At 40.0% G+C, this 15,315-nt stretch overlaps 1 protein-coding gene across 2 annotated transcripts in view; it reads left to right on the plus strand.

The window, feature by feature from the left end:
* The first annotated feature begins 681 nt into the window (after positions 1–681).
* Positions 682–15,315, plus strand: part of FAM167A (family with sequence similarity 167 member A) — an 82,503-nt gene continuing 67,869 nt past the window's right edge. The window contains exon 1 of one of the 2 annotated variants that reach the window (XM_077291708.1): positions 682–1,006. The gene's annotated coding sequence lies outside the window, so the exon portion shown is untranslated. Of the gene's footprint in view, positions 1,007–5,963; positions 5,989–15,315 lie in introns of those variants that run through there. The other variant, XM_077291709.1, reaches the window with a different exon arrangement.

The following is a 15,315-nucleotide window of genomic DNA, read 5'->3' on the forward strand; positions in this document are numbered from 1 at the left end:
GTATTATAGTAGTTATATTCTTGTACATAGGAGCAGTATTATAGTAGTTATATTCTTGTACATAGGGGCAGTATTATAGTAGTTATATTCTTGTACATAGTGGCAGTATTATAGTAGTTATATTCTTGTACATAGTGGCAGTATTATAGTAGTTATATTCTTGTACATAGGAGCAGTATTATAGTAGTTATATTCTTGTACATAGGGGCAGTATTATAGTAGTTATATTCTTGTACATAGGGGCAGTATTATAGTAGTTATATTCTTGTACATAGGTGCAGTATTATAGTAGTTATATTCTTGTACATAGTGGCAGTATTATAGTAGTTATATTCTTGTACATAGGAGCAGTATTATAGTAGTTATATTCTTGTACATAGGGGACAGTATTATAGTAGTTATACTCTTGTATATAGGGGCAGTATTATAGTAGTTATGTTCTTGTCTGGAATAATGTAGCTATATTGCATATATGTTATTACAGGTGCTGTTCTCCGGGCGTTGTGCAGCTGTATTTGGTAGATTGCTCAATCTCTGTGCTGTTCTGGAGCTAGAAGCCTGTGGCTATGAGCCGATGTTATGGCATTTCTTTCATGTATGAAGTGTTCTCTGTCTAGCAGGGCTCCTGTCAGGATGATGAGAGAACATGGCAGAACATAGGACCCCGGCCCGGCTCGGCCTTTGCAGGGAGGTACAATGTAGATGTGTCCTCAGCCTCTGTGAATGAAGAGGACAGGGGAGCAGAATTGGAATAGCTCCTCTGTCTCCTGGCAACTCTCCTGACGCAACAAAAAGTCATTTGAGAAAAAAAAAAAAGAAGAAGGGGACACATAGAAAATGGGGAGGTACAAGTGCGAATGAATGCGGATTGAGAGGAGACTCCGCAGCCACAATGACCTGGAGGCTGGGAGGGAATCCAGACCGGAGCATCCTGAGCGGCTCATCCTAAGGAGGAGAAGACGCGCGGAACGGCGGAAACCCGGATCCTCCCGGTATCACATTCCAGGTACGTGCCGCCACATATCACTCGTATGACCGTAACCTCTACCACGTGCAGATTGATCCAGAAAAAGACAAAAACGCCCGGTATGGCAGAGTCCAATGCCATCCACCTGTGCAGCCGTCAATGGCAGCGCCATCCGCCTGCCCCCGATTGTCAGTGTCTGCACCATCACGTCATCTTATACCAAGCCCACATCTGTCCTTAATAATATCCAATGTCTTTGTTTTCTGTCCCTATAACCAAAGCTTGGTCTTTGCATATTGAAAACTTCTGCAATTTTCTATTATTCTTCATGCGTCAATTTCTAACCATTGGTAAGATCTCTGCTTGCTGCCAGCAGATAAGAACACACTAAGCTTCCCTTTAATGTTTCCATTCACATCCTTGCTACAATGTAGAAACGTAAACAGACTGTACACAATTCTCTGTCCTGTGCTGGACTGATACATTGTAACAACACCCTCAGCTCTGTGAGCAGGACTAAGGCAAGAGAAGAGATTTAATGTCATTATTTCTTTTCTTTATTATTTAGAATATGTTCTCATTAGCATCGCGTCTTCAGTCTACGGCTCTGCCACGAAAGCTGTGACAGATACTGGAGAAAATATTTTAGATTTCCATTTACTGACAGCAAGCAGAGATCTTGGAAAGAGGAAGGAATTAAAGGGCAGAATATATGGTAAAGTAGCCTAGCTGGGTGCTATCCATGGAAAACGCCTTATATAATATGACGGAGCGACATTTGTAAAGTATCAGGTGACTTGTAAGATTATATTTGTAAACTGCCTGAAAAGCGATTACTTACAGTGTGAGGAAAAATGGTGAGGAGATAAGATTCTCTGCTGTTTAGGTTTGGGGGCACAGAGTTTGGAAAGGAATTATAGATCGGCCGTCTGGAGCTGTGTGCAATTCACTACTATAAGATATATACCTGCAGATCGTAAGGATTTCATAGAAATCAAGATTCATCCATTTTCCAAGTCTAAGTAGGAGAAATCTGACAAAATGGTGAAAACTTCCACCTCCTGTCATTCCAGTAAAAGCCAGAGAGTCAACAAGAGATTCCAGGCAGGTTTTGTGCATCCGGGCAGTATTATAGTAGTTATATTCCTGTACATAGGAGCAGTATTATAGTAGTTTTATTCTTGTACATAGGGGCAGTATTATAGTAGTTATATTCTTGTACATAGGAGCAGTATTATAGCAGTTATATTCCTGTACATAGGAGCAGTATTATAGTAGTTTTATTCTTGTACATAGGGGCAGTATTATAGTAGTTATATTCTTGTACATAGGAGCAGTATTATAGTAGTTATATTCTTGTACATAGGTGCAGTATTATAGTAGTTATATTCTTGTACATAGGAGCAGTATTATAGTAGTTATATTCTTGTACATAAGGGCAGTATTATAGCAGTTATATTCCTGTACATAGGAGCAGTATTATAGTAGTTATATTCTTGTACATAGGAGCAGTATTATAGTAGTTATATTCTTGTACATAGGAGCAGTATTATAGTAGTTATATTCTTGTACATAGGTGCAGTATTATAGTAGTTATATTCTTGTACATAGGAGCAGTATTATAGTAGTTATATTCTTGTACATAGGAGCAGTATTATAGTAATTATATTCTTGTAGATAGGAGCAGTATTATAGTAGTTATATTCTTGTACATAGGAGCAGTATTATAGTAGTTATATTCTTGTACATAGGGAGCAGTATTATAGTAGTTATATTCTTGTACATAGGTGCAGTATTATAGTAGTTATATTCTTGTACATAGGGGCAGTATTATAGTAGTTATATTCTTGTACATAGGAGCAGTATTATAATAGTTATATTCTTGTACATATGGGGGCAGTATTATAGTAGTTATATTCTTGTACATAGGGGCAGTATTATAGTAGTTATATTCTTGTACATAGGAGCAGTATTATAGTAGTTATATTCTTGCACATAGGGGCAGTATTATAGTAGTTATATTCTTGTACATAGGACAGTATTATAGTAGTTATATTCTTGTACATAGGGGGAGTATTATAGTAGTTATATTCTTGTACATAGGGGCAGTATTATAGTAGTTATATTCTTGTACATAGGAGCAGTATTATAGTAGTTATATTCTTGTACATAGGGAGCAGTATTATAGTAGTTATATTCTTGTACATAGGGGCAGTATTATAGTAGTTATATTCTTGTACATAGGAGCAGTAATATAGTAGTTATATTCTTGTACATAGGGGCAGTATTATAGTAGTTATATTCTTGTACATAGGAGCAGTATTATAGTAGTTATATTCTTGTACATAGGGGCAGTATTATAGTAGTTATATTCTTGTACATAGGGAGCAGTATTATAGTAGTTATATTCTTGTACATAGGACAGTATTATAGTAGTTATATTCTTGTACATAGGGGCAGTATTATAGTAGTTGTAGTTATATTCTTGTACATAGGAGGCAGTATTATAGTAGTTATATTCTTGTACATAGGAGCAGTATTATAGTAGTTATATTCTTGTACATAGGAGCAGTATTATAGTAGTTATATTCTTGTACATAGGGGCAGTATTATAGTAGTTATATTCCTGTACATAGGAGCAGTATTATAGTAGTTATATTCCTGTACATAGGAGCAGTATTATAGTAGTTATATTCTTGTACATAGGGGCAGTATTATAGTAGTTATATTCTTGTACATAGGAGCAGTATTATAGTAGTTATATTCTTGTATATAGGGGCAGTATTATAGTAGTTATATTCTTGTACATAGGAGCAGTATTATAGTAGTTATATTCTTGTACATAGGAGCAGTATTATAGTAGTTATATTCTTGTATATAGGAGCAGTATTATAGTAGTTATATTCTCGTACATATGAGCAGTATTATAGTAGTTATATTCTTGTACATAGGAGCAGTATTATAGTAGTTATATTCTTGTACATAGGAGCAGTATTATAGTAGTTATAGTCTTGTACATAGGGACAGTATTATAGTAGTTATATTCTTGTACATAGGAGCAGTATTATAGTAGTTATATTCTTGTACATATGAGCAGTATTATAGTAGTTATATCCTTGTACATAGGAGCAGTATTATAGTAGTTATATTCTTGTACATAGGAGCAGTATTATAGTAGTTATATTCTTGTACATAGGAGCAGTATTATAGTAGTTATATTCTTGTATATAGGAGCAGTATTATAGTAGTTATATTCTTGTACATATGAGCAGTATTACAGTAGTTATAATCTTGTACAAAGGAGCAGTATTATAGTAGTTATATTTTTGTACATAGGGGCAATATTATAGTAGTTATATTCTTGTACATAGGGACAGTATTATAGTAGTTATATTCTTGTACATAGGTGCAGTATTATAGTAGTTATATTATTGTACATAGGGGCAGTATTATAGTAGTTATATTCTTGTACATAGGGGCAGTATTAGAGTAGTTATATTCTTGTACATAGGGACAGTATTATAGTAGTTATATTCTTGTACATAGGTGCAGTATTATAGGAGTTATATTCTTGTACATAGGGACAGTATTATAGTAGTTATATTCTTGTACATAGGGACAGTATTATAGTAGTTATATTCTTGTACATAGGTGCAGTATTATAGGAGTTATATTCTTGTACATAGGAGCAGTATTATAGTAGTTATATTCTTGTACATAGGAGCAGTATTATAGTAGTTATATTCTTGTACATAGGGGCAGTATTATAGTAGTTATACTCTTGTACATAGGAGCAGTATTATAGTAGTTATATTCTTGTACATAGGGGCAGTATTATAGTAGTTATATTCTTGTACATAGGGGCAGTATTATAGTAGTTATACTCTTGTACATAGGAGCAGTATTATAGTAGTTATATTCTTGTACATAGGGACAGTATTATAGTAGTTATATTCTTGTACATAGGAGCAGTATTATAGTAGTTATATTCTTGTACATAGGGGCAGTATTATAGTAGTTATATTCTTGTACATAGGGGCAGTATTATAGTAGTTATATTCTTGTACATAGGAGCAGTATTATAGTAGTTATATTCCTGTACATAGGAGCAGTATTATAGTAGTTATATTCTTGTACATAGGAGCAGTATTATAGTAGTTATATTCTTGTACATAGGGGCAGTATTATAGTAGTTATACTCTTGTACATAGGAGCAGTATTATAGTAGTTATATTCTTGTACATAGGGACAGTATTATAGTAGTTATATTCTTGTACATAGGGGCAGTATTATAGTAGTTATATTCTTGTACATGATCTGTCTGTCTGATCTTGCTCAATTCACTGAGGCCGGGCACGTCTAGTCAGCATGTGGCCGCATATATACATACATCATACTTGTGATCCCGATGCCTGCATTGGAGAATCCTGACAGTGTGCAGTGTGCACTGCCTAAGTCTACGTTCACATTTGCGGTCTGCGCCGCAGCGTCGGGCGCCGCAGCGTCGCCGCATGCGTCATGCGCCCCTATATTTAACATGGGGGCGCATGGACATTCGTCGCACTTGCGTTTTGCGCCGCATGCGTCACTGCGGCGCATGCGTCCGGGCGCAGAGGACGCAGCAAGTTGCATTTTTGCTGCGTCCAAAATCAATGAAAAAAAGGATGCATGCGGCGCAAAACGCAGCGTTGTGCATGCGGTTTGCTGCGTTTTTGTTTGCGTTGTGCATTGCGGCGCCGACGCTGCAGCGCACAACGCAAATGTGAACGTAGCCTAATAAAGTTTTCTATTTCTGGAATTTTTTTTGTAACGATGTGCATTTTTGGATTCCATATAGTAGTGTGTAGCAGGGCGATCATTACATGGCATAACTCCGGCACCGATTCCTCATTGTCAGTCTCTATAATTAGTAGGGGAGAGTCAGGAGGAGCAGTCATTGTGCTGTCACCCAGTGTCTGCCTGTCTGCGAGGTGTCAGGATCGCAGGCTGCCAGTCCTGTAGTGATGAGCGGCTGCACACAGGTAAGGACTCCTCGCGGCTCAGTGATACAGATGTAGCAGAGCTGAACCTTCTTGTATGGGGATGCCAAATTGATTTTTTTTTCCGAACATCTTATCAAAAAGTCACGGACAGACAATATTTTTGGAAAAATCTATAATAAATCATCATGATAATAAGAGATCCAAGTCTGCAGCCGGTAATTCGTATATGGAGACATCAGCCGCAGTCACTGTAACCGGGAAACTGCTGATAATTACAATAAAAAATATCTGTACAAGTTTCTTCAGCTTCAAAATATCCATGGACGCCTTCAATTTTTTTTTACGGACAGTGCAGAAAAAAAAGTGTCCTGTTATTACGACCGTCCTGGAATTTCAACCCTGTATCACCAGCTGTAATAACCCACTCAGCTCTGCTACATTGTAATCTGCCGTCGGATTCATCGCATGTTGGTAGATTGGTTTATTGTTAGGAAATTGTTACTGTGGTCTAGTCATAGAATGCAAATGTGCAGGAAAAATGGAGAAAATCTATCGGCTGCTTCTTACATTCTTCATAAGGGTCTCACATGGGAAAAGGTGAGATTTTATGTTATAAGATAAAAAATGTGGATATAAATGTAGATAAATACGAAATAGAGAAATAGATATCAGATTACAAGGTAGAAAGAAATATGAGATGTGTGATAGATAAATAGATAGATAAAAGATAGATAGATAATAGATAGATAGATTAGATAGATAGATAGATAGATAGATAGATGATAGATAGATAATAGATAGATAGATAATAGATAATAGATAGATAGATAGATAGATAGATAGATAGATAGATAGATAGATAGATAGATAGATAGATAGATATAGGTAATAGATAGATAGATAGATAGATAGATAGATAGATAGATAGATAGATAGATAGATAGATATAGGTAATAGATAGATAGGTAATAGATAGATAGATAGATAGATAGATAGATGATAGATAGATAGATAGATAGATAGATAGATAGATAGATAGATAGATACATAGATAGATAGATAATAGATAGATAGATAGATAGATAGAGAGATAGAGATAGGTAATAGATAGATAATAGATAGGTAATAGGAGATCTTTCACTTATTATTTTCCACACCATTCTCTTTTCTCACATGTATCTTGGCTTCCAATGTGTGCTGTGCGTTATGTGATGTATACATATTATTACATTATCCATAGAGATGACTGTATTTATCGGTGTATATATTGTTGTATGTATCTGTATATACAGTGGGATGTAAAAGTTTGGACACCACTGATCAAAATTACTGTTATTGTGAACAGCCAAGCAAGTTGAACATTAAATGATCTCTAAACGGTCTAAAGTTAAAAACGACACATTTCATGACATATATATTATCATCTTTTATATTTTACAAATCACAAAAAGAAAAGAAGGGGCCGATGTAAAAGTTTGAGCACCCTGCATGGTTAGTACCTAGTAGTAGCCCCATTTGCAAGTATCACAGCTTGTAAACACTTTTTGTAGCCAGATAAGATTCTTTCAATTTTTGAGGGATTTTCCTCCGTTCTTCCTTGGAGAATTCTTCCAGTTCTGTGAGATTCCTGGGGCGTCTTGCATCTTCTGCTATTTTGAGGTCTAACCACAGATTTTCAATGATGCTCAGATCAGGGGACTGTGAGGGCCATTGTAAAACCTTCAGTTTGCGCCTTTGAGGTTGTCTATTGTGGATCTTGATGTGTGTTTAGGATCATTATCCATTTGTAGCAGCCATCCTCTTCCTCTTCTTCTTTTCACCTTCAGCTTTTTACAGATGGTGTTATGTTTGCATCAAGATTTTGTTGAAATTTCATTGACTCCATTTTTCCCTCTACCCGTGAAATGTTCCTGGTGCCATTGGTTGCAACACAACCCCAAAGAATGATTGATGCACCCATGCTTAGCTGATGTTCTTTTCTTGAAATTCTGTGTCCTTTTTTCTCTACACATTCCTTTGACTATTGTGACAAGAGAGTTCTATTTTACATCATCGGTCCACCGAACTTGTTTCCAGAATGCATCAGGCTTGTTTAGATGTTAGTTTGCATACTATAGCCTCTGAATTTTATGGTGAAGATGCAGGAGAGGTTTTCTTCTAATGACTCTTCCAAGAAAGTAATATTTGTTTGTAGGTATCTCTGAGCAGTAGAACCAAAACTCCAGAATCTACTAAATCTTTTGTAGTCAAGAGGGGGTTCTGATTTGCTTGTCTAGCAATCCTACAAGCAGCTCTCACTGAAATTTTGCTTGGTTTACCAGACCTTATCTTGACCTCCACTGTTCCTGGTAACAGCCATTTCTTAATGACATTTCAAACTAAGGAAAAGACAACTTGAAAATGCTTTGCTTTCTTCTTATAGCCTTCTCCTGCTTTGTGGGCCTCCACCATTTTCATTTTCAGAGTGTTCGGCAGCTGCTTAGAAGAACCCACGGCTGCTGTTTTTGGCACAAGGTTAGAGGAGGCTGGGATTTTATAAAGCTGAGAAATTTGCATCACCTGGCCTTTCCTAATGGGGAAACTTCATGGCAAGTTTCTGCAAAGAATAGGACCATTCTTGGGACTTAGCAATAAGGTCGATGTTCTCAACCCTTGTCCAGACCGGGTCATTTTGTGCCCAGAGAGTCATTATATCCTTACACAAAGCCAAAGAAAAGCTGCCAAACAGCGCAGAGTCCAGATCCAGCAGGTTTTTTTTAAGTGACTTTCCTTTTTTGTCTTGTGCCATTAGCTGGCATTTTTTTGTGTCATATGCTTCAAAGTGGCGCATGGGGTTCATGAATTTTTCTGCAAAGTAAAAAAATCAACAACTGTTTTTCTGACTTTTCAGTGCAAAAAAAAAAAAGTTGCACGCTTGGCAAAATGTTGCAAAAGATGCGCCAAAAAAATGGCAGACTCAAAAATACACCAGGGGAGGACTGGGGTGCAGTTGTGTAACATTTTACGACGTTTTAAAAAGTCATATGCAAAGAATCGCAACACTCCACCCACAGGGTCCAAAAAAACAAACAGGCGAGTTCATATATATATATATATATATATATATATATATATATATATATATATATAAAGATGAAAAAAAGAATAGAAAAAAAATAGAAAATTGACTTGGATGCAAAACACACAAAACTATACAAAAATAAAAACAGGCGCAAAAGGACTGATGAATCGGGGTGCTGCAGTCATCAGTATCCGCTGCCCCTTCTTTAGTCCCTGTCACAGGAGGGTGATGCCGCCCTCTGCTGGCAGTAGCTGGTAATGAGTCACAAGAATCTTACACAAAATGAGCTCAGATACATTGTATCATCGCCCTGGAGATTATTATACAATGCAGAAAAGTAATATCCATGGAACTGCTACTTATATGGCAATATTGTTCATTACCCCTTAACATGGCCGCCAGTAAGAAGGACTGATTATTGCCTTTAAGAGGTTCTGGGTCACATACAGTACTGGGAAAAAGTTTTAGGCAGTTATGGAAAACTTTTGAATAACTTAGTTATGGGAAAATGATGCACAGTAAGACTATGTGCGCACGCTGAGTATTTGCTTGCAGACATTTCTGCAAGGTTTCTGTATCTCTTGGCAGCAAAAACGCTGTGGGAAAAATGCACGTTTTGACGCATTTTTGCCGCGTTTTTTCCAGCATGTTTTTTGCACGCGTTTTTGAACAGTAATGAAGGCTTTTTTAAGCTAAATAAAGATATTAAAAAAAAGCTTTTGATTCAACGCCTTCTTTTTCTTTCTGATGCAGTAGCATCAGTGTAATGGGATTAGGGCTTGGTGTCAGCAGCTGTTATTGACACCTAGCCCTAGGTTCCATAATGAAAATTTTGTAACCAGCCTATGTAGGAGTGTTAACAGAATGAACCTACATAGGCTGTAACCAGACAGCAACTGTTAATTTTTACGAACAAATAAAAAAAATTCCATGGACAAAATATTTATAACCAGCAGAGGGAAAGCATACTGCTGAAGGCTATTAATATCAGCTCACAGCTGTTTGCTTAGCCTTTACTGCCTAGTTTACAGCTGGACCCCAGAAAAAATTGACATATGGTCCACCTGTAAAACATTCCCATCAAAGGCTACGCAGACAGCTGTGGGCTGATATTAATAGCCTAGGAAGGGGCCATGGATATTAGCTCCCTCCCAGACTAAAAACATCAGCTCTCAACTGCCCCAGAAAAGGTGAATCTATACGATGCACCAAATCTGGTGTTTAGCCTCGCTCTTTTTACTTGCCCTGGTGCTGTGGCAAGTGGGGTAATAGTTGAGGGGTTGATGTCATCTTTGTTTTGTCAGGTGACATCAAGCCCACAGGTTAGTAATGGAGAGGCCTGGTAAAACGCACATAACCTTAGAATGTTTTCATACATTTAAGCGTTAAAAGGGTTGTCCGGGATTGGCACAAAAGTCTGAAGTTGCTCTATCTGAATGCTGACTTGTGCACAGAGCGAGCTGTCAGAATTGTCCTGTGCCGGCAGCAAGACCCGGTGATGGTAAATATGCGATATATTTTATAATCCAATTAGAAACGTGTGTGACTGCAGACTGTGGATCCAAACATGGACTAGCTCTTTAATAGTTAATTTGTATCAATTATCAAAATGCAAAGTGACTGAATAAAAGGGAAATCTAAATCCCATCAGTATTTTGGTGACTGCCCGTCGCCTCCATCATCAGTATCTGGTGACCGCCCGTTCCCTCCATCATCAGTATCTGGTGACCGCCCGTCTCCTCCATCATCAGTATCTGGTGACCGCCCGTCGCCTCCATCATCAGTATCTGGTGACCGCCCGTTCCCTCCATCATCAGTATCTGGTGACCACCCGTCGCCTCCATCATCAGTATCTGGTGACCACCCGTCGCCTCCATCATCGATATCTGGTGACCGCCCGTCGTCTCCATCATCAGTATCTGGTGACCGCCCATCGCCTCCATCATCAGTATTTGGTGACCGCCCGTTCCCTCCATCATCAGTATCAGGTGACCAACCGTCACCTCCATCATCAGTATCTGGTGACCTCCCGTCCCCTCCATCATCAGTATCTGGTGACCACCCATCTCCTCCATCATCAGTATCTGGTGATCGCCCGTCGCCTCCATCATCAGTATCTGGTGACCACCCATCGCCTCCATCATCAGTATCTGGTGACCGCCCATCGCCTCCATCATCAGTATTTGGTGACCGCCCGTTCCCTCCATCATCAGTATCAGGTGACCAACCGTCACCTCCATCATCAGTATCTGGTGACCGCCCATCGCCTCCATCATCAGTATCTGGTGACCACCCATCTCCTCCATCATCAGTATCTGGTGATCGCCCGTCGCCTCCATCATCAGTATCTGGTGACCGCCCGTGGCCTTCACCACTTTTCTCATCACTTGTACTCAGGTTACAGAGGATCTCAACAGGAGATTGTTCCAAACATCTTGGAGACCTGACCCCAGATCTTCTGTGTATGAGGCTTGTGCGGAGCCTTCTGTCTCTTCATGTGATCCCAGACAGACGGGATGATGTGAGATCAGGGCTCTGTGGTGCGGGATCATCACCCCCAGGACTCCTCGTTCCTGATGACATTGGCTGGATGTTGGGGTCATTGTCCAGCTGCAGAATTAATTTGGAGTCAATCAGACGCCGCCTGATGGTATTACATGATGGGTAGGTATCTGCCTGGATTTTTTAAGACTACTTTAATCCACAACTCCATTTGCTGAAATGCAGCCAGAAACTTGCAGGACCCTCTACCATCCACTATTACTTCTGTAGACCCTCATGATTGTGCTGCTCTCCAGCCTTCGGGGAGCAAATTATCTTCAGCAAAAGCCAAATATTTCCAATTGTGACTCCCCAGTCGTGTGCCCCTGCTGCCATATTTCGGCACCTCAGTTCCTATATTTTCATGCACAGTTGATTCGCTTGTCCTCGTTTCCATGTTGAAGGTTTGGGTTTTTGGCCACACTTTCTCCATGAAGATGACTTCAGGCCAGACGACTTCTAACAGTAGATGGGTGTAGCTGGTCCCAATGATTGCTGCCAGTCCTGAACTGATGGCACTGCTGGACATCTGCTGATTACGAAGGGAAGTAACAAGATGCGTTTTTCATCTGCTGCACTAAGTTTCCTTGTCTGACTACTACATCTACGGTCCTCATTATCGCCATTTTTTTTATGCTTCTTGAAAAGACCTTGAAGAGCATCTCGAAATCCCGGACTGCTGTGAAATCTTTACCTTGGGCGACACCTTGCTGATGCAGTGTAACTACCTTGTGTCTGCTTGCTGTGCTCAGTCTTGCCATGATGTATGACCTATGACATGAACCTATTTTGCTTGTTCCTCACCTCCTTGTAGTCCTCCCACACAACTGTTTCTGTTTCAGTTAATGACTGTGTTTTAATGTACATATGAAAATGATGTCTTGGTGTATAGCTAGTAACTCATTCATCTGTACCTAGAAGAAATGATGAAGGCTTTTTTCTTTTTTTATATATATTATTTTTGTTCATTTACTTTGCATTATGTAATTGATAAAAATAAACTATTAATACGTCTATTTTTGAAAGCTTCTTACTTTTCAGAATTGTTTCCACACTTGTTTAAAACTTTTGCACAGAACTGTATGTGTGGGGGCGCTATTTCTATTCATAGGGAAAGTTATACTTCCATGATACTAGTGCAGCGCCCCAGAGTCCTGGTCGTTGCAGTAATGTCGCTCTGCCACTAAGGGGAGTGATGTTACGTCTGATTGCACTAAAGGAGTTTCTCTGACCAGGTAATACTCACACTACACTTCACACTCCGGCCACCAGGGGGGGTGGTTCTATCTAGTAGGCCACTCCTCACACTCTGGTAAAACTGGGGGTTGGACAGGAAGACAGGGAGAGAAGTAACTGGGAAGAGCTAGAGAGAGGACCTGTCAGGGATGGGATCCTGGCAGACTCCTAATAGCGGAACAAACCAGTGAGCAACGGGAATACAGCAAAGAGGCAATAGGACCAGAAGGAGTCATGCTGTAAGATCGAGGCAACATCCTTCTGAGGCGCAAACAGTCGGTGGCCGGAACGCCGAGCAAGTAAGAGACTACAAGCATTACTTCAAACCACGGCCGGACAGCCAATTATAGGTTGGCTGTCTCACTAAAACACCTAAGCAGACAACGGAGGCAGCTGTGGGAGAGGGGCGACTCTAGGGTCCCGGAAGAACTCCAGGCCTACTGTTGTGATTTGCTTTTTGCTCCCTCTAGTGGTTACTAGTTTTTTGACTCTGGTTTTTCTGTCATTCCTTTTATCCACACCTGGGTCGTTAGTTAGGGGTGTTGCTATATAAGCTCCCTGGACCTTCAGTTCAATGCCTGGCAACGTAGTTTTCAGAGCTAGTCTGCTGTGCTCTTGTCTACTGATCCTGGTTCCAGTTATATCAGCTAAGTCTGCCTTTTGCTTTTTGCTATTTGTTTTGGTTTTGTATTTTTGTCCAGCTTGTTCCAAATCTACATCCTGACCTTTGCTGGAAGCTCTAGGGGGCTGGTGTTCTCCCCCCGGACCGTTAGACGGTTCGGGGGTTCTTGAATTTCCAGTGTGGATTTTGATAGGGTTTTTGTTGACCATATAAGTTACCTTTCTTTATTCTGCTATCAGTAAGCGGGCCTCTCTGTGCTAAACCTGGTTCATTTCTGTGTTTGTCATTTCCTCTTACCTCACCGTCATTATTTGTGGGGGGCTTCTATCCAGCTTTGGGGTCCCCTTCTCTGGAGGCAAGAAAGGTCTTTGTTTTCCTCTACTAGGGGTAGCTAGATTCTCCGGCTGGCGCGTGTCATCTAGAATCAACGTAGGAATGATCCCCGGCTACTTCTAGTGTTGGCGTTAGGAGTAGATATATGGTCAACCCAGTTACCACTGCCCTATGAGCTGGATTTTTGTATTCTGCAGACTTCCACGTTCCTCTGAGACCCTCGCCATTGGGGTCATAACAGGTTGCCAGGCCAGTATTAAATGTTTAATGCATTGCAGAAGAGGGATTATAAGAAAGAAGATTCTGAGTTTTTTTTTTCCTTTCTTCTTCCCCTTTACCTCAGAGTGGCTATGCTTGCTGCAGACATGAATGTCCAGACCTTGATTACAAGTGTGGACCAGCTGGCTACTCGTGTGCAGGGCATACAAGACTATGTTATCAGAAATCCTAGGTCAGAACCTAAAATACCGATTCCTGAACTGTTTTCCGGAGACAGGTTTAAGTTTAGGAATTTCGTGAATAATTGTAAATTGTTTTTGTCCCTGAGACCCTGTTCATCTGGAGATTCTGCTCAGCAAGTAAAAATTTTTATTTCGTTCTTACGGGGCGACCCTCAGGATTGGGCTTTTTCGCTGGCGCCAGGAGATCCGGCATTGGCTGATCTTGATGCGTTTTTTCTGGCGCTCGGTTTACTTTATGAGGAACCCAATCTTGAGATTCAGGCAGAAAAGGCCTTGCTGGCTATGTCTCAGGGGCAGGACGAGGCTGAAGTGTATTGCCAAAAATTTCGGAAATGGTCCGTGCTGACACATTGGAACGAGTGTGCACTGGCCGCTAATTTTAGAAATGGCCTTTCTGAAGCCATTAAGAATGTTATGGTGGGTTTTCCCATTCCCACAGGTCTGAATGATACTATGGCACTGGCTATTCAAATTGACCGGCGGTTGCGGGAGCGCAAAACCGCAAATTCCCTCATGGTGTTGTCTGAACAGACACCTAATTCGGTGCAATGTGATAGAAAAACCGCAAATTCCCTCATGGTGTTGTCTGAACAGACACCTGATTTAATGCAATGTGATAGAATCCTGACTAGAAATGAGCGGAAAATTCATAGACGCCGGAATGGCTTGTGCTACTACTGTGGTGATTCTACACATGTTATCTCAGCATGCTCTAAACGTATAGCTAAGGTTGTTAGTCCTGTCACCGTTGGTAATTTGCAACCTAAATTTATTCTGTCTGTAACTTTGATTTGCTCACTGTCATCTTATCCTGTCATGGCGTTTGTAGATTCAGGTGCTGCCCTGAGTCTCATGGATCTCTCATTTGCTAAGCACTGTGGTTTTACTCTTGAACTATTAGAAAATCCTATTCCTCTTAGGGGTATTGATGCTACACCATTGGCAGCAAATAAACCGCAGTATTGGACACAGGTTACCATGTGCATGACTCCTGAACACCGCGAGGTGATACGTTTCCTGGTTTTACATAAAATGCATGATTTGGTTGTTTTAGGGCTGCCATGGTTACAGACCCATAATCCAGTCCTGGACTGGAAGGCTATGTCAGTCTC

This window comes from Ranitomeya variabilis, chromosome 2, assembly GCF_051348905.1.
Source record: "Ranitomeya variabilis isolate aRanVar5 chromosome 2, aRanVar5.hap1, whole genome shotgun sequence".
In the NCBI taxonomy this organism is placed as follows: domain Eukaryota; kingdom Metazoa; phylum Chordata; class Amphibia; order Anura; family Dendrobatidae; genus Ranitomeya; species Ranitomeya variabilis.